The sequence below is a fragment of the Felis catus genome, chromosome A2, assembly GCF_018350175.1.
Source record: "Felis catus isolate Fca126 chromosome A2, F.catus_Fca126_mat1.0, whole genome shotgun sequence".
NCBI classification, from domain to species: Eukaryota; Metazoa; Chordata; class Mammalia; order Carnivora; family Felidae; genus Felis; species Felis catus.
In genome coordinates, this window is record NC_058369.1 from 105,208,492 (window position 1) to 105,235,099 (window position 26,608).

Here is a 26,608-nt window from a genome sequence, read left to right on the forward strand (position 1 = left end):
AAATTATAGATCCAATATGTAAACATTATTTTTTTGTTAAATAGTGTTATGATACAGGATTATATTTTAAAAAGCCATCTGGGGTGGATATTCTGAGGAATCAATATTTATGGGTACAAAAATATAATGTCTGAGATTTTCTTTAAAATACATACATATAACAAGGTGTGAGAAAGGACTATTACTTTTTCCGCATTTTGTTGATGTTGGAAATTTTCCAGATGTTAAGAAAAAGTGACTTCATAAGACAGAGGGAGAGAAACAGAATGTGTGTATGTGTGTGTCTGAATACATATTAATGAAGACCATTTGTACACAGATGAATCTCACTTATGCAGATGGATCCAAAGTGTTTCTAATGTGTGCTGTTTGGGGTGCCTGTCAAACTTTTAAAGGTAGCTCTTGAAAATACATACGACGACTGTTTATATGTCCTGGAATTCAAAATCATTTTTTAACTTCACTTCTGTCTGTATTTTATCACATTTCAACAAAGTATGTGATTTTATTTTATAATCAGGATACATAAAAACAAACGTATAAAAGAAGGCATGAATAGTTCTTTTGTTCAACCTAATACTGAAACTTCTGGCCACAGCAATCCGACAAGAAATAAAAGGCATCCAAGCTGGCGGGGAAGTAAACTGTCACTATTTGTAGATGATATGACAATATATTACAGAAAGTCCTAGAGATTCCACCAAAAAACTATTGAATTTAATACATTTCAGTAAAGCTCCAGAATGCAAAATTAATATAGAGATGTATTTCATTTCTATATAGTAATAAAGTATGAGAAAGAGAAATTAAGAAAACTATGTCATTTACAACAGTACCAAGAATAAAATACCTAGAAATAAATTTAACCAAGGAGATAAAAGGTCTGTATACTGAAAACTTTAAGACACTGATAAAAATAAACTGCAGACACAAGCAAATGGAAAGATATTCCACACTTACCGATTCAAAGATTAAGTCTCCATACTACCCAAAGCAATCTATAGAGTCAACACAAATCCAATCAAAATATCAATAGTATTTTTCACAAGACTGCAATAAATAATCCTAAAAGTTGTATGAAACCACAGAAGCTGAATCAAAACACCTAAATAGGCAAATCAACCTTGAGGAAGAAAAACAAAGCTGCAGGTATCACAATTCCTGATTTCAAGGTACACTACAAAGCTGTAGTAATCAAAACAGTATTGTCCCAACACAAAAACTGGCCTATAGATCAATGGAACACAATAGACAGCCTAGAAATAAACTTATGCTTATATGATTAATCTATGACAAAGGAGGCAAGAATGTATAATGGAAAATGTCTCTTCGATAAATGGTGCTGGAAAAACTGGACAGCTACATGCAGAATAATGAAGATGAACTAATTTCTTACACCACCCACAAAAAATAAATTCAAAAGGATTTAAAGACCTAAATATGAGACCTGAAGCCATCAAATTCTTTAAGGAAAACACAAGCATTCATCTCTTTGACATTACCCATGGCAACTTCTTACTAGACAGGTCTCCTCAGAAAAAGGAAACATAAACAAAAATAAATTAATAGGACTACGTCAAACTAAAAAGTTTTTGCACAGTGAAATAAACCATCAACAAAACAAAGGCAACCTACTGAATCAGAGAAGATACTTGCAAATGTTATATCCAATAAAAGATTAATATCCAAAATATATAAGAAACACCTACAACAGAACATAAGAAATAACAATAATCTGATTTAAAAATGAGCATAGGACCTGAAGAGATGTTTCCAAAGAAGAGAAACAAATGGCCAACATACATAAAAAGATGTTCAACATCACTAATTAAAAGGGAAATGCAAATCAAAACTCCAATGAGATCACCTTAGTCATGACAAAATGGCTAGTATCAGAAAGACAACGAATAACAATATGTTGGTGAGGATGTGGAGATAAGGATACCCTCAGACCTTTTGGTGGGAATGCAAATTGGTGCAGCCACCTTGGAAACAGTATGGAGGATTCTCGAAAACTTAACATTTGAAAAAAACATATGATCCAGGGGCACCTGGGTGGCTCAGCTGGTTAAGCATCCAACTTCAGCTCAGCTCATGATCCCACGGTCTGTGGGTTTGAGCCCTGTGTTGGGCTCTGTGCTGGCAGCTCGGGGCCTGGAGCCCGCTTTGGATTCTGTGTCTCCCTCTCTCTCTGCTCCTCCCCCTCTTGCACTCTGTCTCTCTCTCAAAAATAAACAGTAAAAAAAAATAAATAAATAAAATAAAAATTAAAAAGTCAAAAATTAAAAAGAAAAATCATATGATCCAGTAATTCCACTGCTGCATATTTATCCCCCCAAAATGAAAACTCTATTTTGAAGATATATACAGCCCTGTGTTTCCTGCAACATGATTTACAATAGCCAGGATATGAAAGCAACTTGTGTCCAGTGGTAGAGGAATGGAGATGTGGTGTGTATATATATATATAATGGAATATTATTCAGCGATAAAAACAAATGAGATGTTGCCATTTGCAACAACATGGACAGACCTAAAGAGTATTATGCTAAGTGAAATAAATCAGACAGAGAAAGAGAAATACCATGTGATTTCACTTGCATGTGGAATGCAGAAAACAAATACAATACTAGAAACAGGACCACAATGCAGAGAACAACACATTAAAATATTTAAATAATGTAACTTCTAATTTTCCCATCTTTGCCTTTTGGCTACAGAACATTCATTTTAAAATAAACTTCAAGGGGCACCTGGGTGGCTTGGTCGGTTAAGCGTCCAACTTCGGCTCAGGTCATGATCTCACAGTCTGTGAGTTCGAGCCCCACGTCGGGCTCTGTGCTGACAGCTCAGAGCCTGGGGCCTGTTTCGGATTCTGTGTCTCCCTCTCTCTTTGACCCTCCCCTGTTCATGCTCTGTCTCTGTCTCAAAAATAAATAAACATTAAAAAAAATAAATAAATAAAAATAAAAAAATAAAATAAACTTCAATAGTTCACTGCCAATTATTTTTCAATGAGAAAAATTGTACTGGAAGCCTCACTTACAATGGAGTCGTCAACAGGCCAACAGAGAGAGCTCTCATGCCCTACCACTATTAGTCAATCACACACCCAAAAGGAAAATATGAACCTTGCATGTGGATACTACTTCACTATTCCAGCAGGAAGAAGGATGCTATTCTTCCTTCCTCCCTTGGCAACAGCCCAGCCCAATGAAAGACGGTCACAACTCAGCCAATGAAAAGCCACTATATTGCAAACCCGTAGTTGCCTTCACTGGACTTTTAGTGTATCACAGCCTTCCCTACTTCCTCCTTGCCTCTATAAAGGAACATTCCTCTTCTTTGCTCTACAGAATTGGGTATGGCCTTACCTTAGATTGATTGTCGCAAATTCCAATTCTCTGCTATTCCTGAATAAGACCCATTTTTGCTAGCAAAATAACCAGTAGTCTTATTTTTTTCAGGTTAATGGTAGAGGCACAGATCAGCAAAGAACTCCCAACTATACCTTCCACACAGTCTTATATCCTACCTAATTACTGACATTTTCTAGTGATACTGTATTAATGCCTACTGGCATTCAGTTTAGATGCAGGGACAATGTATGCCACGGCAGCAACACTACTTATTTTATCTCTCATAGAAAAATGTAAAAAAATACTGCCTGTATATAAATCAAAAAAGAACTAAATTTCCCAAACTAACATTCAGAAGGAACTTCCTTGGAAACATTACTTATAGGCATGTAAAGAAGAAGCATGAGTCTTTGGCCTCCAGTATTCTTCTAGAGTCCTGCTTTAACTTCACTTATACAATTCTCATTCAGTTTCCCTTTCTCTTCAGTGTCCGGCCAGAGTGAAGACCTTAACAATTGCAGAGAATTGGTTTTTCTAAAGTGGAAGGCTAAATACATGTCCTTCTCCCTCATAACCACGTTCTTACAGCCACTCTTCTTGACTATTTTGTTACTCTTAACTTTTTTGTCAGTAAATGAGGAGTGAATATTTTCATTTGTTCTTAGTTTTCAGTATATTTTACTTTTCTTCTTTTTCCTCTTAAAGAAATTGACTTTATCTTGCCAAAGAGCTATATCCCTGACACCTAGCACAACATTGCGTACATATTAGGGGTTTTATAAAGTCTGCATGACTAAAGAAATGCAGTCTTACTCTTATCCACTCACTACATTAAAACAGCAAATGGAGTACTCCAAGTTCAAAATACTCAGGAATCACTTTGCTAACATCTTACTCCAGGAGGCATTATTATATTCTTAAGGCATGGAGATCCTTACTTACTAATTTGCTGGGCAATTTAAGCTACTGATGATCTGAGCCTAAGACATAAAACACTCAAGTCAACCAGGAGTGTTAGACAATAGAACAGGTAATGATTTTTTTTAATAAATGAAGACTGCTATCCTGTTTATGGACAAATAAGCTACCAGTTCATACTAAGAGGACTACAAGATGTTTCTCCCGTGAGCTGTTGCATTTTTTAATCTCTAGCTTCTCTATACTATTGAGGAGGCTGATGGAAGGGCAATGAGATAAGGGTGTAATCTTTAATTATTGAAAATTCTACATGACTACAATGAACCAAGTTGATAATGCAGAGCTCAATGGTAACATGTACCAACTATGAAACCAAACTTACCCAATGTTTTCATCATTCAAAAACTGCTTTTGAGTGTAGAGTACTATTTTTTTTTTAATTTATTTTAGAGAGCACAAGTGGGGGAGGGTCAGAGGGAGAGGCAGAGAGAGGGAGAAGGTGGGGAGGGAGGGGAAGGGAGGGGGACAGAGAGGGAGAGAGAGGGAGAGAAACTCCCAAGCAGAATCTACGCTCAGCACAGAGCCCTCCATAGGGTTTGATCCCACAATCTTGGGATCATGACCTCAGCCAAAATCCCGAGTCAGACGCTCAACCAACTGAGCCACCTAGGTGCCATCCAGGTCACCCTGGTGACCTTTATTTTTCTACTTCTTTAAAAGTAGGCCACCATAATTACTATTTTGGAGACAATATCATTTCATATTTATTTCAGTTATCGTGTTGGCATTTTTTACATGGTAAAGAAAAAGTCATTCTGGGGCAAAAGAGAATTGCAAAACTTAGTATGATTTTATTTCAGTAGTGACTCAGGAAAAAGTCATGATACTTATTTCCTTTTTACTTTATTTCTTTCCTCTTAGAATACTCAGAACCACAGAGCTGTGAGTGCTTCTATATTAAAGTAAAATAAAACATCTGATAATGAATGAAATGTGTAAAACGGTAACAAGTCTTCCCCATGTTCTTAACACATTCTATTGTCCCTCAGGGATGAGGCATGACTTAAAAAGTGGACCTTCTGAGGAGATAAGTGAAAAACCTAAAGACCTCTCAGGAACAAAACTCCAAGAAATATGATAAATGTTTCCACATATTTTCCATTTTCAAATGACACTATTTTTAATTTACATATTCCTGTCACTAACATGTCACAGACCAGAACCCTATGAGACAATTAACATATCACAGAGTATGAATTTAAGTTGTAGTAGAAGTAAAACAAATTCTAACACCAAGATCCTTTGATACCATAGAGGGGAGGTCCAAATTCCTACAGTTATTAAGGAAAGTTGGTCTTATAAGTGATCATTTAGTTAACTGTGTTATGGCTTCTGCCCTGATGTTTTCTTTTGGGAGATTCACAAGAGTACAGTATCCTTTCTTGCATATAATTTCATAAACATAGTACTCTCACAAGTGAAGATGGCTGACCTTTTGAATTCTCTAAATTCTCCAACATTCTGCGAACTGGTACTTCTAGATATATGATGAATGTCAGGTGAAAAATTTTCCTTGAGAGGGAAAACCATACAAATAATAATTGATTGCTTACATCACAACACAATTCTAATTCCTTACCCAGATTTATAGTTAGATACAGCTTAGAATCTGTACTCTTTGTAAATTTTTCCCAAATAAATTTAGCAATTGAATTTTATTCTTAAAATTGTGATTGAGTTTTTAGTTAAGTGAAAAACATTTCTAAGCAATGTATCTTTTTTTCCTTCCTGCTTTGACTTGGGACAGACTTTTCAAGGGTAATGTACATAGCCAATTCTAACCACGGTTTTAAATGTCAGATGTAAATTTCCAGTCAATAAATAAATAAATATATATATACGCACATATATATATGTGTGTGTGTGTGTGTGTATATATATATATGTGTGTGTGTGTGTATATATATATATATATATATATATATATATAAATGGAATTCACAATGGTAACTCCACCACTGACTTTTTATCCAAGTTTTCCATCACTTTGATATTTTTCTTGCTGGATCATTCACATACTTTGCATTAACATGTGCTAAAATAAAACCGTAAACTATCTTTCAAATACTATATAAGAATAAAATAACTCAAAAGTGCTCTAATGGAGTATGTTACATAATCATTTTAAAAGACTTCCCCTAATTTATGTATGTGTCATGATTAGCAAGAAAGAGAACATTTTATTGTCTTTAACGTGAGCCAAGTGTTCAACTTACATTCGCAAAACAAATATCCTTCTTACTTCCAACTTTTGATTTTATTTTCTTGATGACAGTGAGATTTAAGAGTTAGAAAATGAGTTTGGATAAAAGTAACTCATAATTAAGGGATGTCTGAGCAACTCTAAAGGCAGTACATGTTGATAACTTGCTCTTTTTAAGAAGATGAAACCTACAGAGTGTCCTGAAAGGAAAAGGGCCAACCAGGCAAAGTTTTTCACTAGACACACAACTTGTTTCTTGCCCCACTAGAGTTCTCAAAAACTACATACAACAGTATTAAAGTCATGTCTTTATAACCAGCCCATAAAACATTTATTTCCTTTTGTGTTATTTCACCTCTGGTTTCTTTTCCTTTTTGTGTTACAGAAGGATGCCCTCAGGTACTTATTCCATTAACTAATTGTCAACTGCCATAAGTTCAAATGTGAAAACAGCAACGTGTTTGAAAAACAGGCTTCACTATATACACTCTATTTAAAAGCAAATTCCCTATTCCTAAGATATTAGAAATTTTCTATCTGTGCAAAACTGGAGGACACACACTTAGAAATAAGAGAAGCATTTGGGCAAATCAGGCTTATGAAAAATATCAAATATCAACCAACTGTGCCAATATGAACTGCGTTGAAGTCAGGCTTGGTTTTACAAGAAAACTTCCAATTGTCAAAGTTTTAATTCTCAAAATTTTGCTGACAATTCAAAAGGGAACTCATATTATAAATGTTGTGTTAAAAAACAAAGGATTCAAAGGTTGCAATAGTGCTAATGAACAGTTTAATTTAGAAGAATACTGTGGGAGGGCAGGCACGAAGGGAGGGAAGTATGGGAGGAGGAAGAGGGCTGAGGGCAACCTAGGTCACAGCCTATTTTCAACATGCACCTTCTCCTACTCAAGGGCAATAAAGGAAAAAAATGTGTTCTCAGAATAATAGTTTCTCCCCTAGACTTTAATACTTTATATGTAAGGTTAAAGAGTCAAAAAATACAGAGAAATACATGAGAATATTAAAATATGTGGGGAATTTATTTCAATTCAGTTGGTATTCAGAATTTTTAAAAGAGGTCACTGACAAGGTCATAATTAAGGTTATCAAATTAAACTCCTTATTTAGGTAAGGCAGAGTTAGACAAGCACACAAAAATGAAACCCACACTAAAGTGACTAGATGTTTTCAAGCAAGAGTATTTGTGGTTCCCATGATGATTGACATTGCCTCTAAAATCATTTACTTTAAAAAAACATTTGAACTGTATTTTACTATAGTTGAGTAAGTTGTCAAAAGTTCAAACTACACTTTGATTTTCATCACATAATTATTAACTTCAACTACAATTGCACATATTAAGGTCCCATAATGTATACATCAAAGCTTGTGCCATATATAATTACCATGTTCTACAACTTGTGGAATCAGGTTGACACAAGTACCAAAAAAACAAAAAAGCTATGTGCAATCAAATTTCTCTTATAATTTTTTGTTTATTTTGCGGGAGTGTAGCAGGATTCTTGCTCAGTCGTGACACCAAGGCTTCTCTTTCCAGGAAGCAACTTTATTCCTCCCAGCACCACTCAGTTGGGTTCATACCAGAAGAGCTGAGCCCCGAATGCCACATGGTGCAGTTTTTGGTGTTTTTTTTTTCCACTTCGTCTCCCATATATGGTAACATACCAACATGTAGTCTGATTAGTGGTCTCACGTTACAAGGTCATGAGGGATGCTGTCATCTACACGTATAAACAGGTTGCCTTGAGGGGTTTTTTTTTCCCCTTCCTTAGGGAAGGGTCTCTACCACAAGAGACAGCACAAGTGAAGAAGGGGCAGAGAGAGACAAAAACACAGTGAGAGAATTCCAAGCAGGCTCTGCACCACCAGTGCAGACCCCGATGCAGGGCTCAAACTCACAAACCCACAAGATCATGACCTGATCCAAAGTCAGACACCCCACTGAATGAGCTACCCAGGCACCCCAAATTTCTCTTACAATTTAAATACAAACATTATCCTCAGTCTAAAATTATGCACCAGAAAAAAAAAAAAATTCATGCAAGTGGTAACTCTAACATTTATCTAAACAGAATTCACATTTTAGTTTTTTAATAACTGTGTTTCTTAAAATAAAAAGCATTTGGAATGCTTGAAAAATAGGAATGTATATAAGTCGTCATCTTCATAAGCCTTCAAAACTCTAGTCACATTTATTCAGTGATTTTATGATAAATTTATACAAATGTAACTATATTCTTTAAGACCCTACTGATTATAAATCTTAGTTAATTTGGTGAAAATTCTGTATTGAAAATGTTAGGACTTCAATGTTTTTAAATATGACAAACTTCCATCTGTATACAATATCAAAAAATAGAATCAAGAATTTATTAATCCTTAAATTTATACATAAAGTAATACTTCTGCTTTATCAAAAATGCAGAAGAAGTGACTCAATAGGAGGGATATTTTTAAGGATTTAAATTTAAGGAGAATAAATTTGAAAAAAAAAATTGAAGTCATAGCTCCCCAACTTCTTTCCTTCTACAGTAATTTATAGGAAACTTTATTACATACAACACTGGATTTGATTAGATTTAGGCATCAACTTCTGTTCCAGCTTTGTCCATAAACTGCTGTGAGCTCTTGGAAAAATCACTTCACTTTTCTGTGTAATTAAGTGATTGAATTTGATGATTAGTATAAATTTATTTTTATCTTCTCAATGACTTAACAATAGATACTTTAGGGAAAGTGGCTTAGAGAAACAAAAGACAATTCATTTGTTAAGCATATTTTTAACAGTAAGTCAGCAATCAAATAGATAACTGGTTAAAATTGGGTTAGCTTACATCATGATTAAGAGTTATGACCGCCTGAGTGTTTGGGATCAGCTAATTGATTCATCGGTAACCTAGAAATGCTATTTCAAATGATCACAGGACCTGCATGTAATTTCACCTTGATTACAGAATCCTCTCCCAACCTACATTCAACAACATTCAACAGGACTATTTAATTCCAAATTTACTAAAAATCAAGCCAGCAACTTTATTTTTACTTTTAACCTTTTTTTTTTTTGTTTTTTTGTTTTTTGTTTTTTTTTATTTTATTTTTGGGACAGAGAGAGACAGAGCATGAGCGGGGGAGGGGCAGAGAGAGAGGGAGACACAGAATCGGAAACAGGCTCCAGGCTCCGAGCCATCAGCCCAGAGCCCGACGCGGGGCTCGAACCCACGGACCGTGAGATCGGACGCTTAACCGACTGCGCCACCCAGGCGCCCCTATTTTTACTTTTAAATAACATGGGTTTAGTGTTGGGTGTCTGGGTGTCTCAGTCGGTTAAGTGTGTGACACAGGATTTTAGCTCAGGTCATTGTCTCAAAATTTCATAGGTTCAAACCCCTATGTCTGGCTCTGTGCTGGTGGCATGGAACCTGCTTGGAATCCCTCTCCCTCTCTTTGTGTCCCTCCCCCAACTCTTTTTTCTTTCTTTTTTTTTTTTCTTTAATTTTTTTTTTCAACGTTTATTTATTTTTGGGACAGAGAGAGACAGAGCATGAACGGGGGAGGGGCAGAGGGAGAGGGAGACACAGAATCGGAAACAGGCTCCAGGCTCTGAGCCATCAGCCCAGAGCCCGACGCAAGGCTCGAACCCACCGACCGCGAGATCGTGACCTGGCTGAAGTCGGACGCTTAACCAACTGCGCCACCCAGGCGCCCCTCTTTTTTCTTTTTTTAAATATGGGTTTAATATTTACTGAGAAGAAGGTTTCTTTTAATTGCTTGGTTACATATGTATTTGTACTATTTTTACAGCAATACGGAAACAAATGCTAAATGACAGTTATTTACATTTAGCTGTTAGTTTAAACTAGATTTTTTATTAACTTTAAAATCTATCCCCCAATTTTTTTGGTAACAGTTAATTAGCAGAAACATGGTATTATATTCACTAGAAAATTTTTACCCTGATTTAGGAATGTCAAGGTTTTAGCATGGTTCTGAGTGGAGAATAAAACATTTGAGAAGTTTTCTTCCCCTGGAAGAAATGTGAATTATTCTGGGTCATAATGACAGTATAGAGAATTTTCTTTTGTACTGTTTAGGAAAGAACACGTAACTGGAATGAACATATTTAATTAGTGACTTGGCACTCTCAAAGAGGGAGGCTTATGAAAAACAACGTTGTAAACATCAGCAGTAATGGAACTATATTAAAATTTAATGAACTTCAATTCATGGCAGAAGAAAAATGTTATCTAATATATGTTTCTGAAAATTCTTTATCTCCCATTATTTACTGTGTATGAATCTATATGACAAATTAAGGCATCCTTCACAAGTACTTGAAGAGGGAAAAGAGGAGGAAACTTTACAGTTCTCTGGTATGCACAGGAGACATGAATTACAGGATTTTAAAATTTACTGGTGAAAAGATCAGCAGAGAGGGGCTGTCCATAGATATTTCTTCGAGAAAGGCAAATTGACTTTGGCAAGCCTATGCTCTCTGTCAAGCACTCTATTAGATTCATTCACACTTAGTAACTCATTTTCCCTTCACTATAACCCTGCCAGAAATATTTTTGCGGACAAATTGAAACCTCCAGAAACAGTTTACACCAGTCTTATTTTATCTGTATGGCTGCTAAGCTTTCATATCATGATAACCTAAGAAACAGAAATGAGTTTGAGAGATTAAGGTGACAAGTTTTCAGTAAGAAAGGGGGGGAAAAAAAGAAAAGATTTCCAGTTTTTCACTCTCTGTAATTTGCTTGCTTGAAACCTTCCCTTTTGGTCTCTTCCAGGCATAGAGCTCTCCCTTTCTCTAGGGTTCCTTCTTTCTTCCTATTGTAAGGCAACCATTTTCGAGCTGTATTCTGTATCAAGTTCCAAACATCAAGTAAGTTGGGCTCAGGGAAAACGATGCATAAAGATGACTGCTAGATCTATCTCTAGCATGGCTGAAACACTCCTCAGTTTTTTTACACTAAGCTATATACTGTTAGTATGACATAGGTGGTCTGTTCAAGATCTCAGATTTCCTCAAAACTCCAATATCCACATGCTGAAAAGTTCCCCAAATCTAAAATATAAATAGAGAGGTTTGTTACTCATATACAGTAAATTAAGTTACATCTATAAATGAAATCAACTGGAGAGACAGTTTCAAGTACTGACTTGGCTAAACATTAGAATAACTTCATGTATTTTAAAAAAGCAATACACTAAAATCCAGCTGTGCTAATTAAATCACAGTCTCTGAGGGAGATGTGTGGCTATCAGCAAGTTTTCTTAAATTCCTGGGGAGATGCTAATGCTCAACCAAGTTTGAGAGCTACTGATATTCAATCAGAAGAGATTATCTATCCTTTAGGAATTCCAACACTTAAAAACTGTACTGAAGATGATTAACAGATAAAGTATGGAAATCAAGGGGTAAGATGGTTTAAATAAGTAGGAATTAGGAAACAGAGACTCAAAGTATAACCAATTTTCTTGAGCTTACAGTGTTGGTTGTTTAAAAATATATGCAGAGTTTTTAAAGAGAAGACAGATTTTTAACATATATAAATGCTGATGGGAAAGATCCAGGAGAAAGGGAGAGACGGGTTATGGAAGAAATGGGAAAATCCATCCCTAAAGTCTGAGACTAAATGAAGAGTCAAGATCCCTAGAAGAAAAAAAATGTACACTGTAAAAAAGAATGTCTCCCTTCCTGTAACGTAAGAAAAATAGAAAATATGAGTCTAAAAGTGCATGCACAAAATTTAGAGAAGGTGAGAGCAATCCAAGAAGATAACTTCTCTGTTTCCTCTACATTTGGATCTAATACTACCTGGGGGGGACAAAAGTGAACCTGCCTTACATGTAATAAATATCCTCTAGGTTACTAACAGACTTAATTCCTGAAACAATTCAGTGAGATAGGTACTCTCATCCTTAGTTACAAATCAAGACAACAGAGGCAGAGAGAGGTTAGGTAACTTGCCCCAGATCACAGGGGCAAAATGGTCTGTAAATGGGACTCTGGGGCATGAGCCTCCACATTACCACATTGTCTGTCACCTAAGGTTCCCCGCCACTGAAGAGACTAGCGTGAGGCCCTCTCTTGTGTTATCAGACAAGCCTCCCTCTGATTCTGCTCTTTAATTTATTCACCTTAAGAAAGTTACTTGACCTTTTTCACACTCGATTCTATTACTAGCAAAATGGAAATAATAGAACCTTCCTCAGAGAACTGTTGGCAAGAGAAATTGAATTCCATTTCATCATATAGATATTTCTGTAATTCCAACTTGGCAAGGTACAGTTCTAAGTACTGAGGGCTACAGCGTCAGTGGAAAAGACCAATTTTCTTCACAGAGTTTCTGTCTTAATAAAAGAGAAGCAGCAGCAACAAATGCACAAATTCCAGGGACTGGAAAAGATCTGTCTGAATCCCCAAAACTTACAACTTTAGAGAAACATTAACCTCCGATCTCCTTCATTCTCAAGTTGTGTTTCTACTTTGCCAAGTTAGCCCTTTGGGGAAACATACTCCTTTATGTTCAAAACCACAGAGAGGAAGCATTTGTGGTATTGAAAAAGAGGCATCCTCTCAGGAAGCAAAATCGACAGCTCATATTTCAAGGTTTTTGGGAAAAGGTGATTAACAATAGCTAAAAGAAACTTGAGTTAGCTATATTAATTTCCCAACAAGTAGACTTTAAAAATCATTAGTGGACATAAGAAATAGTATTCATAAAGATAAAGGAGGCTATCAAAATCTTAAATTTGTGTGGGGTACCTAGGTGGCTCAGTCTGTTGAGTGCCTGACTTCAGCTCAGGTCATGATCTCCTGGCTCATGAGTTCGACCCTCAGGTCGGGCTCTGGGCTGATAGCTCAGAGCCTGGAGCCTGCTTTCAATTCTGTGTCTCCCTCTCTCTCTCCCTCTGCCCCTCCACTGCTCACGCTTTGTCTCTGTCTCAAAAATAAATGAAACATTAAAAATTTTTTTTTTAATCTCAAATTTGTGTGAATCTTTTAACATGACCTCAAATACATAAAGCAAAAATTCATATAACTTAAAAGAAGAAACACACGTATCATCACTACAAAAGACTTCAACATAGTGTTAGCAATTCATCAAGAAGCTGTTAAGGACATGGAAAATGAGTAAAAATATTGATTACATAAACAGAATTGTATTTCACATATTTAGCATACCACACTTAACAATGAAGATTTATATTTAAGTACAAATTAAATATTTAGTAACATTGGCAATATGTCATAATGTAGGAATCAACAAACTTCAAAGAATTTAAATTATTTAAAGTATGCTGACTAACCATAGTGAAAGTTAGGAATTACTTAAAACCAAAACAAGAACATGCAAGTGCACAAAAGAAACTTCCTAATTTCCTGGAAATTAAATATTTCTCTAAAAGATGCAAGAAACAAAGAAAAATTGAAACAAATTATAAAACTTTGAATTAAAACATTTCAACATTTGTGAGGAAAGAACATTTGTGAGATATAGCTAAAAAGCAAGATTTAGAGACCTGTTTGTAGCTTTATTTTTGAGACTTAGAGTAATAATTTGTTGTGCTATTTTGTAATACTTTAATCCTAAAGTCAATTCACTTATTTTATTTAAACAATTTACTGGGGCAGCTGGGTGGCTCAGCTGATTAAGTGTGCAACTTCAGCTCAGGTCATGATCTCATGGTTCATGGGTTTGAGCCCCACATCAGGCTCTGTGCAGACTGCTCAGAGCCTGGAACCTGCTTCTGATTTTGCATCTCCCTCTCTCTCTCTGGCTCCCCATCCCTGGCCTGTGTGTGTGCGTGCACACGCTCTCTCTCTCAAAAAATTAACAAACATTAAAAACAAATTTGAACAATTTAAATTAAAAATAAAGATTTCACCCATTTCTCCCACCCTAAAACCCCTGGCTCCGGCAACCACTAATCTGTTCCACCTATTAGGTTTTTTTGTTTACTTGTTTGTTTTAAGACTCTACATTAAGAGACATCATACATGGGTGCCTGGGTGGCTCAGCTGGATGAGCATCTGGCCCTTGATTTTGGCTCAAGTCAAAATCTCATGGTTCGTGGAATCGAACCCTGCATCAGGCTCTAGGGTGACAGTGTGAAGCCTGCTTCAGGTTCTCTATCTTCCTCTCTCTCAGCCCCTCTTTCACTTTCTCTCTCTCTCTCTCTCCCAAAATAAACAAACATTAAAAAAAAAAAAACCATCATACAGCATTTGTCTTTCTCTAATTTACTTCATTTAGCATAATGCCCTTGAAGTTCATCCATTTTCACTCACGAAGAAAATAAGAGAGGATCCAAAAAATAAAAACAGAAATTAAAGAGGTTTACATGTAATACCACAGAAATACTAAGGATCATAAAAGCCTACTACAAATAATTACACACTAAATTAGACAACTCAGAAGAAATGGATACATTCCTAGACACATACAACCTACCAAGACTGAATCATGATGAAGTAGAAAAATTTAACAGATAGATTACTAGTAAAGAGATTGAATCAGCATTCAAAAATTTCCCAACAAATTAAATTCCAGGACCAGAAGCCTTCACTGGTGAATTCTACCAAACATTTAAAAAAGAATAAATGCAAATTCTCAAACTCTTCCGAAAACACAGAGAGGAGAGAACTCATCCAAACTCATTTGAACAGACTGATTACTAGTAAGGAGATTAAACAGTATTCAAAAACCTCCCAACAAATTACAGTCCAAGACCAGAAAGCCTCACTTGTGATTCTACATAACATTTAAAGAAGAATAAATACCAATCCTTCTCAAACTCTTCCAAAAATACAGAAGAGGAGGGAACTCATCCAAATTCATTTTACAAGGCCAGTGATTATGATACCAAAACCAGACAAGGATATGACAAGAAATGAAAATTATAGGCTGGCATTCCTTAAAAACAGATACGCAAAAATCCTTAACAAAATATTAGCAAAATGAATTCAACTATTTAAATAATCATATACCCTGACCAAGTAAGATTTATTCCAGAGATGCAGGGATGATTCACCATCTGCAAATCAGTTAATGTGATACACCACATTAACAAAATGTAGGATAAAAACTGCATGGTCATCTCTTTTTTTTCCAGATAGAACCATGGAGGATGGTAGAGAGAAGAAAAAGAAGGCTCCTGCTATGCCAGAAACCCTTAAGAAAAAGGGAAGGGGTTTCACAGAGCTGAAGATCAAGTGTCTGAGAAGGAAGTATGCCCAAAAGATGCTTCAAAAGGAAATGAAGAAGCTCATCTGTGAAAAAGCTAAGCGTCACCACAAGGAACATAGGCAAATGTACACAACTGAGATTCAACTGGCTAGGATGGCAAGAAAAGCTGGCAACCTCTGTGTACTTGGGGAACCCAAATTGGCATTTGTCATCAGGACCTTACAGCTATCGATAGTGTTGAGTCCAAAGGTTCAAAAGGTGTTGCAGCTTCTTCACCTTCACCAGATTTTCAATGGCACCTGTGTTAAGTTCAAAGAGGCTTCAGTTAACATCCTAAGGATTATGGAACCATATAGAGCACTGGGGTACCCAAACATGTAGTGAGTGAATGAACTGATTTACAAGTGTGGTTATGGCAAAATCAACAAGAAGCCAATTTCCCTGACAAATAACACATTGACTGCATGATCTCTTGGTAAAAACGGCATCATCTGCACAGAGGACCTGATTCATAAGATCTATACTGTTAAAAATACATATCAAAAAAGCAAACAACTTCTTATGTTCCTTCAAGTTATCTTCTCCTTGTGGGGGAATAAAGAAAAAGACCACTCATTTTGTAGAAGGTAAAGATGCTGGCACGGGGAAGATCAGACCAGTAAGATTATTAGGATGAACGGAGGTATCTGCTATGATTATTTTTATAATCTGGTCAGCTAATCAACAACTACTTTCAAATCGGAAAAAAAAAAAAGACCTATAGATCATCTCAATAAAAAAAGAACATGACAAAATTCAACATCTATTTATGATAAAAATTCTCAACCAAATGGGTATAAAGAGAGAACTTATATCAACATAATAAACACCATATATGACAAGTCCACAGCTTACATCATATTCAGAAGTGAAAAGCTGAGAAAGCTTTTCCTCTAAGATCAGGAACATATTTGCAACTTTAAATGCCCATATAGGAAAACAGAAAGCTTAAGAATAAATTATGTATGCTTTTCTTTCAAGAGGTTGGAAAGAGAAGAGTGAATCAAATCTAAAAATATAAAAGAAAAATAATAAATCAATAAAATATAACTCAAACATTCAAAAATAGAAACCCTAAACTTTTTTTTTTAATTGTTTGTTATTTTTGTGAGAGAGACAGACAGAGAGCAAGCAGGGAATGGGCAAGCAGAGAGAGGTAGACACAGAATCCGAAGCAGGCTCCAGGCTCTGAGCACCCAGGACACAGCGCGACATGGGGCTCAAACTCACTGACCGCAAAATCATGATCTGAGTTGTATTAGGCCACCCAACCGACTGAGCCACCCAGGAGCCACTAAACCCTAAACCTTTGAAAATACTAATAAAATTAACCCCTAGCAAGACAAAGTAAGGAGAAAAGTATTAGAATGAATAAAACAACAAAATCAGAGATGACAAAAGGTAATATACTAATATTTACATTGTTTCTAGCTGCATCAAAAAAGATGAGTGATTATAAACAACTTTTTAGTTGTAAATTAGAGTATTTGAATGAATTGCAAAAATTCATCAAACAAAACTACAGGAAGATGAAAACACACAGAGAGCCTGAATTACTTGGTATCAAGTAAAGAAATTAAATCCGCTACTAAAAACATTCTTACAAAAATGACCCCAGGTCTAGATGACTTCATCAGTGAATTCTTTGAAATATTAAAGCTATAGATAATACTAGTGTTACACAAGACTCTGTGTAATAACAGAAAAAGAAAATTCCCCAATATATTTTAAGAAATTAGAATAATATTGATACCAAAACATGACAAATGCATTGTAAGAAAGGAAAAGTACTACAGAATCTTTCTCAAGAATATAGAGGGGCGCCTGGTTGGCGCAGTCGGTTAAGCATCCGACTTCAGCCAGGTCACGATCTCGCGGTCCGTGAGTTCGAGCCCCGCGTCGGGCTCTGGGCTGATGGCTCAGAGCCTGGAGCCTGCTTCTGATTCTGTGTCTCCCTCTCTCTCTGCCCCTCCCCCGTTCATGCTCTGTCTCTCTCTCTCCCCAAAAAATAAATAAATGTTGAAAAAAAAAACAAACTAAAAACGTCATGCTCTTAGTTTTTGTGTTTTTTATCAAAGGTTTTTAAGTTGTTTGATTACTATTATTTATTTCAAAGGACTTTGCTGACTGAAAATATTGCTTTTTTTCTCCGGCTCTAAATATTGTCCCAACACCAGAAACATACATTTACTTCTCCAAAAGGGGAAAAAATGACAGTAACGAAACAGAGATAGACTTAAATAATAACATATTGCTTTAATCTTATTGTCTCATTATTCACCGTCATATAACAACAGACAAAAAAGCTTCAAGTTAAATCTAAGAAATACAACAAACCAGTAACTTATAATTCTCTTAAGGGATAGCAATAGCTGAGAAGCTTTTTATATTTTAAACAAAAATATAAATCTAACAAGAGAATGATTTACAAAATGTTTCTACAAAGTGTTATTCGGTAAATTATTCTACACAATCTCACATTTGTCATAAGACATGGCTATTTCCTTAACCATGTTTAAATGCTGTCTTGACAAACAATCTTCCTTTCCAAACTGCCTTTTTTTATCAGGCTTCATTTTGGCGGTGAGGTATTTCTCATTTGCTCTTTCATAAAAAAGCTGTATTCTAGCTCTTTTCATTGATCTATAGGCATCTTAGGTCAAATAAATTATTTCACCTGCTGTGCTTTTAGTTTTTAAATTGTCACTTGGCATAGTTTTCCAGTTAAATTATTAAAAATTACATGCCCCCGAAGTCCCTCAATGTGAGTCCACATAATCAATGCATATTTACAGAAAACACTCATTAACTCCAGATTTATGTTTTCGTATAGATTTTTTTAAGTCCTTCAACTGCCTGACAAGAAGACCAACCATAATTTTTCTAATATTTATTTCCATTTTGCTTTGCAGAAGGAAGGTACCCAGGTAGATGTTAGAGTGAATTGACTTTGTTACATCTTATTTCCCAAATATTTTCTCAGCAACACTGAGACTATTCATTCAGTGGTTTTCTGTATAGGGATTCTGCAGTTAAATTATTTTTAGATGAAATCATAAGCACAAGTTGTTAATGGAAATTATTCAGAAATGCAAAAAATACTATCATTTGATTAGAAAATTTCCTGAAAAGTATTTCAGCATTGAAGTTAGTGGTTGGCAATGTTAAAGATATATACTCTAAAGTGCTCAAAAATGATTATGAACCTACCTAGAGAAAGGTTTGCTATCGGGACACATCAGTAATCTCATCCCCACAATAGTAGGTAGGGACATAGGAAAGTCACATTTAAGAGGGTAAAAGAAGTCTCTTTATTACTTATGTTTAATAAAGCCATCATCTATAACCCAGTTGTAGATTACTGCCTTTTTATAAGCTGTCCTCAGTTATATAAAATGGTGCTTATGGAGTAAAAAGTTTAAAATGAACTCCTTAATAGGAGACAAAAATGATAATAGAATTCATTTACTTGGACAGGATTTTTTCAGACTCAGTATGACTCCAAAACAGGTTATTTTGTAATCTAAACTGAATTCCTTTGTCATATCTTAAAGAAGAACCCTAAAGGGGATTTTCAAATTGTTGTCAACTATAAAATTATCTATAGTACCACATATTTAGACATCACAGGACAAGGCTTAGTCTACATAACCTGAAGAATACTGTTGCATTATGCCTTAGGTTTCATTCTCTTTCACATAAATGTGAAATAGAAAATATACCATTAGTCATTGACCTCAGAAATGGAACACTGTCCCAACAAGAAAGGCAAGGTCCATTGAAAAATGACCCTTTTAGAACGGACAAGCACAACTGGTAATTTTGGAGATAATTCATACCCAGTTAGAGTAAGCTCGGTAAGTCAGAAGACACTTGAGAATACTGGATAGAAGAGATATATATTAGTAAACTGAGTATCAAGTGAATTTCACAGATAACTTCAATTCCCACAATAAACACAATTCCTTGTGAAGCCCAATTTATTCCCCGTGGGGCTCAAAGTTCACAGGAGGCTTATTTTCTCTTGCTAGTCAATGATGTAGCTGGCAACAACACTGCCTACCACATTAACTACATCACGACCTATTCTTACTCTCATTCAGAATGTTCCTTTTTTCCTCGAAAGTGCCAAGCTCCTTACCACATCCTTGTCTTGGCACATATCAATCCCTCTGCCTCGTATAGCGGGTTAAACTGCACAGAGGTACCTACGAACTTCAATGGAGTTCACCCTGGGTTCAGGTTGTGCCCAAATCCAGTGGCAGTTTCCTTACAGGACAAAGGGAAAGGGAGACTGGTAACACAGACACACTCAAGGGCAGAAGATCCATGAAGACAAAGGCAGAAAGTGCAGTAATGCAATTATGATCCAAGGAATGTCACTGATTACTGGCTGCCAGCAGAATCTAGGAGAGTCATAGATCCTTCCTCCCTCAGAGCCTCCCAAAGAAACAGCCCTGCTGACATCTTGATTTTTGACTTCTGGCCTCCACAAGAGAGGGAATACGTGTCTGTTGTTTTATGCCACTAAGTTTGTGGTTGTTACGGCAGCTGGTAGAAACCAAAGCACAGGACGCCATCTCCCTCTTCTTGGATGGCCTTTGCTTCAGGCCTCCTCCTAAAGGGGTTTTCCTTGATGGTACCACTAAAGTACATCTCTAAACCTACTAATCTCTATCACTGAATCCTGTTCATTTTTATAGCACTCATCAAAAGTTTTAAGTACATATTTAAGTATTTATCTATTTATTGCCTGACGTCTCCACTAAGCTCTAAGCTCTATAAAGGCTCGTTTTGTGTGGTTGATTAAACACCATGTGTCCAGCAAATTATACATGCTTAGCACACAGGTTCAAAAGTTGTTAATCCAGAAATGTATTATAAATGAATAATCTACCAACATCACTGGCAACCAGTTTCTAAACATAAAATTAAGGGGTGCCTGGGCGGCTCAGTCAGTTGAGCGTCCGACTTCGGCTCAGGTCATGATGTCATGGTTCATGGGTTGGAGCCCTGCATCGGGCTCTGTGCGGACAGCTCAGAGCCTGGAGCCTGCTTCAGATTTTGTGTCTCCCCCTCTTCTCTCTCTGCCCCTCCCCACTCACACACACACTCTCAAAAATAAATAAATATTAAGAATAAACATTAAATTAAAAGGCACATGAAACATTCCTGAGCACAGAATTTACTAAAGAATGAAAGGCAAGAGAAATGGATTACACTGTCTACCACACAGTACAAAAATTCAAGTCTTAGACATTTCCGTTTTCAAAATTCCTTTTGGTAATGCCACAATTATTGGTTTCTCTTGACCTTCCCCCAGGCAGTGCTCAAAGTCATGTTTTCTCCTGGATTGTGCTGCTTCTGGTCCCTTCTCCATTATCTCATCTCCCCTCCCTCTTGGAAATAAAAAAGAAATTGTATTTTATGCAGATGGGTTTTATTTTCTGATCATAACCCTCAACATAAGCTCCCAGTGTGTCACCTCCTAAACTATTTTCCCGTGTTGTTAAACATTTACAGAATGCTTACACATCAATGACTGTTCTGTTAAGGAAAAAATAAATGTTCACAATTTCGAAAGACAAAGGGAAGGCAGAAAATCTTTTGAATTTTACATTGGAGCATTGCTTAACCAGCCCATCTAAGGACTGTTTAATTACCTCAGAGACTGTATCCTTGATTGACTTAGAATATATTTTTAATTAAAAGGCCAAAGAAGGCAAATTTACATGTTAACTTGTAGATTTTTGTCTGATACAGATGTAAATGATACCTGCCTGGTAGAAAAGGAAATCCAGCAAGTTTATAGGTCATTGCCCTGGAGAACATTAACCCATTAGGTATCTAACCTAGCCTTCTGGCTCAACAATCCTTCTTTAGCAACATAGCTCTCTTCCTATAACCACGTGCATAGATATGTGGCATGTGCTTATCATACAGTGTATTCTGAGCACAGAATATTCTATATATGAGAGCTCTACGATGGACTTCTGAAAATTATAGTTTAGCAATTTTAACTGTTTCAAAAGCATTAACTCAACAATTACCAAGTTTTTTTGTTTTTTGTTTTTTTAAGGAATAGATTTTTTTCCCTTCTAAATAGAGTTGTACTGCCAGTTCTCAGGAAGTTAACTTAATATCATTCCCCCCCCCCCCCCACACACACACACCACTTAATACATAGCATGAAAGATTTTATAACATTAACACAAAAGATAAAATGCTATGTACAGGAGACGCCTTTGCTTTCCCTCTGGTAACAGACCACATTTTCCCAACACTGCCACTCTCATTTTTTTTTTTCCTGATTAAACTCAAAGTTATTCAAAAAGCAGCCATGCGGAAGTTAGAAAACTATTTCTCATTGAAACTAATAATATATTTCACAGAGAGATAATTAGTATGTCCTGTATTCATCATGATGCTGCTTATCACTTTCACGGCACGCACAAATAAAGCGATCTCTGGGCAACGGTCTCTGTGGAAATGGCACTAGGTCAGGTTCAAACTGTATGGCAGACCATCTTTAAATATTCCGCTCCATTCTAGGGAACATCCCTGAAGCATTCAGTCAAAACAATATCAAGTAAAGCCATTCATAGTTTTATGATAATCTGTTCTTAACCATTTTGAGTATTTACTTTAGAAGAGTCATTACCAAAATCTGAACTCTCCAGATTATACTGATAAGCATACATACACCCTTAAACATATGCATATATATATATATACGTGTACACATGCCTGTTTAAATTATCACAATCATATTAAAGAGATAATTTGTAGTTATATTAACTTACACTAGACTATCAATTTAACTTTTTGTTAAACTTGAAGATTTGACTGCAGAAAAGGCACTTGAAATGATGTTATCATTGATTCCTTAAAATTTTTTCCGTGTGCCTCAAGGTGACACACTGAACATCAAAATATCTACTACCTTTCACTTAGCATTTAAGCTAAGGGGAACACCAAAAAATGTACTATTATAGTCATATTAAGATAACAAATACAAAGCTGACATTATTAACAAATGAGAACATATATGTTCATGTAGGGACACAAATAGACTACATATTTGTTCATAGCATATTTTATAGTACTTTTTTTTTCTGTTTCTTGAAATCGTGTTTATTTACCTCTCTCTCTCTCCATCTCTCTCTGGTAATATATTTGGTCAAATGCCAGGACTTGTGTGATTATCTCATGTGTTTTATATGACTATGGTTAATCATTGTAATTACTAATCCTTTTGCAGCCCTTTGCAGTCCTGCTCATTGAATGGCAAATTACCTATTAGGAACTCTATATATCGTATCACAAATCTTCATAGCACATATAAGGAACCTATTATTATACCAATAATAATATAAATACCAAACATTGTGACAAGAGCGTTACCCACATATTTTCACTGGCCTCTCACAACCACCACAAGAAGTTAGTATTACCAGTACCGTTGACCTTTGAACAACGTAAGGGTTCCTGGCACTTGACCTCCAGGGCGGTGGAAAATCCACATATACCTTTGACTCCCCCAACACTTAACTACTAATAGCCTACTGTTGACTGGAAACCTTACCAATAACATAAACCATCAATTAACACATATTTTGTATGTTGTATATATTATACACTATATTCTTATAATAAAGCTAGAGAAAAGAAAATATTAAGAGAATCGTAAGGAAGACAAAAGATATTTATAGTACTATATTGATACTGTAAGTTTACATTGTTCACAAGGGGAGTCATCTGTACCTACATGAATATTACCTTATAGGATACAAAACACTACCTTTTAAGGGTGCCTGGGTGGCTCAGTTGGTTAAGCATCTGAATTTGGCTCATGTCATGATCTCACAGTTTCTGGGTTTGAGCCCCATAGGGCTCTGTGCTGACAGCTCAGAGCCTGGAGGCTGCTTCGGATTCTGTGCCTCCCTCACTCTATGCCCCTCCCCAGCATGCATGCTCTCTCACAAAAACAAATATTTAAAAATATTTTTTTAAAAAAACAGTACAATTTATATGTATTACTAACACTGATCATAAATGAAAAGATAATGTGAAAAAGGAGATGGTTATGAAACTATTACAGTAGTATTTTATACTGTGTTTCTGAGTAAGTGATTAGATTAAGGGCTATGAAAAATACATTAATTTGTTTTACCTTCTAGAGTTTCACATATAACTATAGGCCATTCACACAACAGAAATGTACAATATAATGCTAATACACCATATTTCACTCTTCAGTACCTGCTCTGTAGGTGGAAAGAAAAGCACAGTTTGTTTTTGTTTTCTTTTATTTTTATTTGCTTAAGTGACATTTAGTTTGAGTAGTATCATAGGATATTTCATGTCTCATCTCAGACTCATCTAAAGTATGTTTTTTGAAAAAAGGTCTTCAAATTCACATACGTGGTTTTCTCCAAGTTAGAGAATTGCAGCTGCCTAAGTGTTCAAACAAGTAACTAATACATTTGGCACAATACGTCATTAATCAGAAATATGAAAATGAAAAATAACTCCAAATAGCAATTAGGCACACAAGATATGTGCCAGTAGTTCCAACCTGGGTTTGATCAACCATATGATTCTCTACAGCTCATCAGCCCCAAGGGCCACCAGGGCTGAACCAGACCCACAAAGTGCTGCTCATCAGTCTAAAAGGCTTTGTAGAGAGTAAGAAAAAAAAAAACAATAGGTAGAAGAAACAGGGGCAAAAAAAAAAAAAAAAAAAAAGTTAAAGAATAATAAACTAGAGAAGGATGAGAGATCCATCTAATGAAGTGTGCCAACAGACTGACCTTTCAAATCCAGACTGAGGTTGTTTTGTAAGGCTGTTCATAGCTTTCTGGTTATATAAACTACAACTACAGGATCTTTCTCTCCATTCTTTTTTAAAGGGAAGTAAAAATACTATAGATTTTGGGTTTAGACTATTTGTTACACATGAAGAAAATACTGTTTTGTATTTTGCTGAATAATGTCAGAAAAGTCACAGGATAACACAGACATTTAACTAAATCTTGATGTTAGAAAACATGGGCACAATAACTGGCGATCATCAACTCTCCTGTTCTTCTCTGTATCCCTTGAATCAACCAGAAAATTCTCTATGTATCAGCAAACTGGTGTCTGCAAATAATACCAACTGGTTTTATTTTATCTAGCCAGTTTGTTACTTAATGATGTTAGTCCATCTAATAAGTGTCAGGCATTCTGTTAGATGCTATATGATGAATAAAACCTTGGACTAATGGAGCAATAGACATATGTCAATAGACATTAAACTAAAAAGAAAAAAAATACATAAATATAGACTTAAAATCTTGATGACTGCTCTCCAGTTAAACTGTGGTTAGTGTTAGGATAGTGGTTAGTGGGGTGAGGGGCAATTTTCTACATGTATATTTTACTTACATTAAGTTAATTTATTTGATGTATCCAAGTGGAGATGTCAATTAGGCAACTGGATGCCTAAATTCCAGTTTTTAAAAAAAATGTTTTAAGTTAGAAGATAACTTCTCATATTTACGCATGTAAGTGGTATTTATAACCACAAAAGTGGAGAAGAAAGAGAAAGCTCTTTGTCCTCCAATGCTACAATCTTAAGCAATATTTAAATGTTTTTTAGCAAATGCCCTATTCAAATAACAAATCTATCTAGTGATTCTCACCCATGCCCCCAAGGGGTATCAATGGAGCAAAAGAAAAAAACAAACAAACAAAAAAACCCAATGTCATTCCTCTGTTTTCTGAAAAGAGGAAAGAAGGAAGGGGTACTTTTTAATAGTAAAGATGAATCTTTCTGAACATAGGCATTGGGTGGGTATAGGACTGGGTTTGAATCCTGGCACCCTCAGGACTTTGTAGCTCATACAATTTATGTAATCTTTCAAAGCGTTATTTTCTTGTGAAATGCTAATAATTCTTATTTCATGGGATTAATATAAGGATTAAGGAGTTGGGATAATGTCCATAAAATACAGACATTCATTAGAGGGCACAGAATGATTATAACTTTAAGTTTTGCTCACAAAAGTATCAACATTAGGAAATAATTCAAGGGGCACCTGAGTGGCTCAGTCAGTTATGCATGAACTTCAGCACAGGTTATCATCTCACAGTTCATGATTCAGGAGTTTAAGCCCAGCATCCGGCTCTGCACTGACAGGGTGGAGCCTGCTTGGGATTCTCTCTTTCCCTCTCTCCCTGTCCCTCCCCCATTCATGTGCACGCGCGCGCGCGCTCTCTCTCTCTCTCTCTCTCTCTCTCTCTCTCTCTCTCTCTCTCACACACACACACACACACACACACACACACACACACAATTAAAAAAAAAAAAAAAAAAAAGGATGGGGCGCCTGGGTAGCTTAATCGGTTAAGTGTCTGACTTCAGCTCAGGTCATGATCTCATGGTTTGCAAGTTCGAGCCCCTCGTCGGGCTCTGTGCTGACAGCTCAGAGCCTGGAGCCTGCTTCGGATTCTGTCTCCCTCTCTCTCTGCGCCTCCCCCACTCATGCTGTCTCTGTCTCAAAAATAAATAAACGTTAAAAAAAAATTAAAAAAAACAGATAATGCAAGTTTATGTCCAATATCAAGACCACACCTAAGTCCTAATTCTCAATGATTCTACTAAAATTTCATACAATTTTGCTATTTAGAACTAGACTTTATCTTCATTATCTCTACTATGAAGAAAAACAAGAATTTACTAAATTACTATACACTTTTGACTACAGAAAATGTTTCTTTTACTTCACGACAACTACTGTTTCTTCACTTCTTATACATAACAT

The 26,608-nt window shown here is 35.9% G+C and overlaps 1 protein-coding gene and 1 pseudogene across 2 annotated transcripts in view; one reads left to right on the forward strand and one right to left on the reverse strand.

Annotated features, from left to right (window-relative positions):
- Positions 1 to 26,608, reverse strand: part of THSD7A (thrombospondin type 1 domain containing 7A) — a 664,277-nt gene that overhangs the window by 570,411 nt on the left and 67,258 nt on the right. The window lies entirely within an intron of this gene.
- Positions 15,696 to 16,560, forward strand: LOC101081030 (annotated as a pseudogene).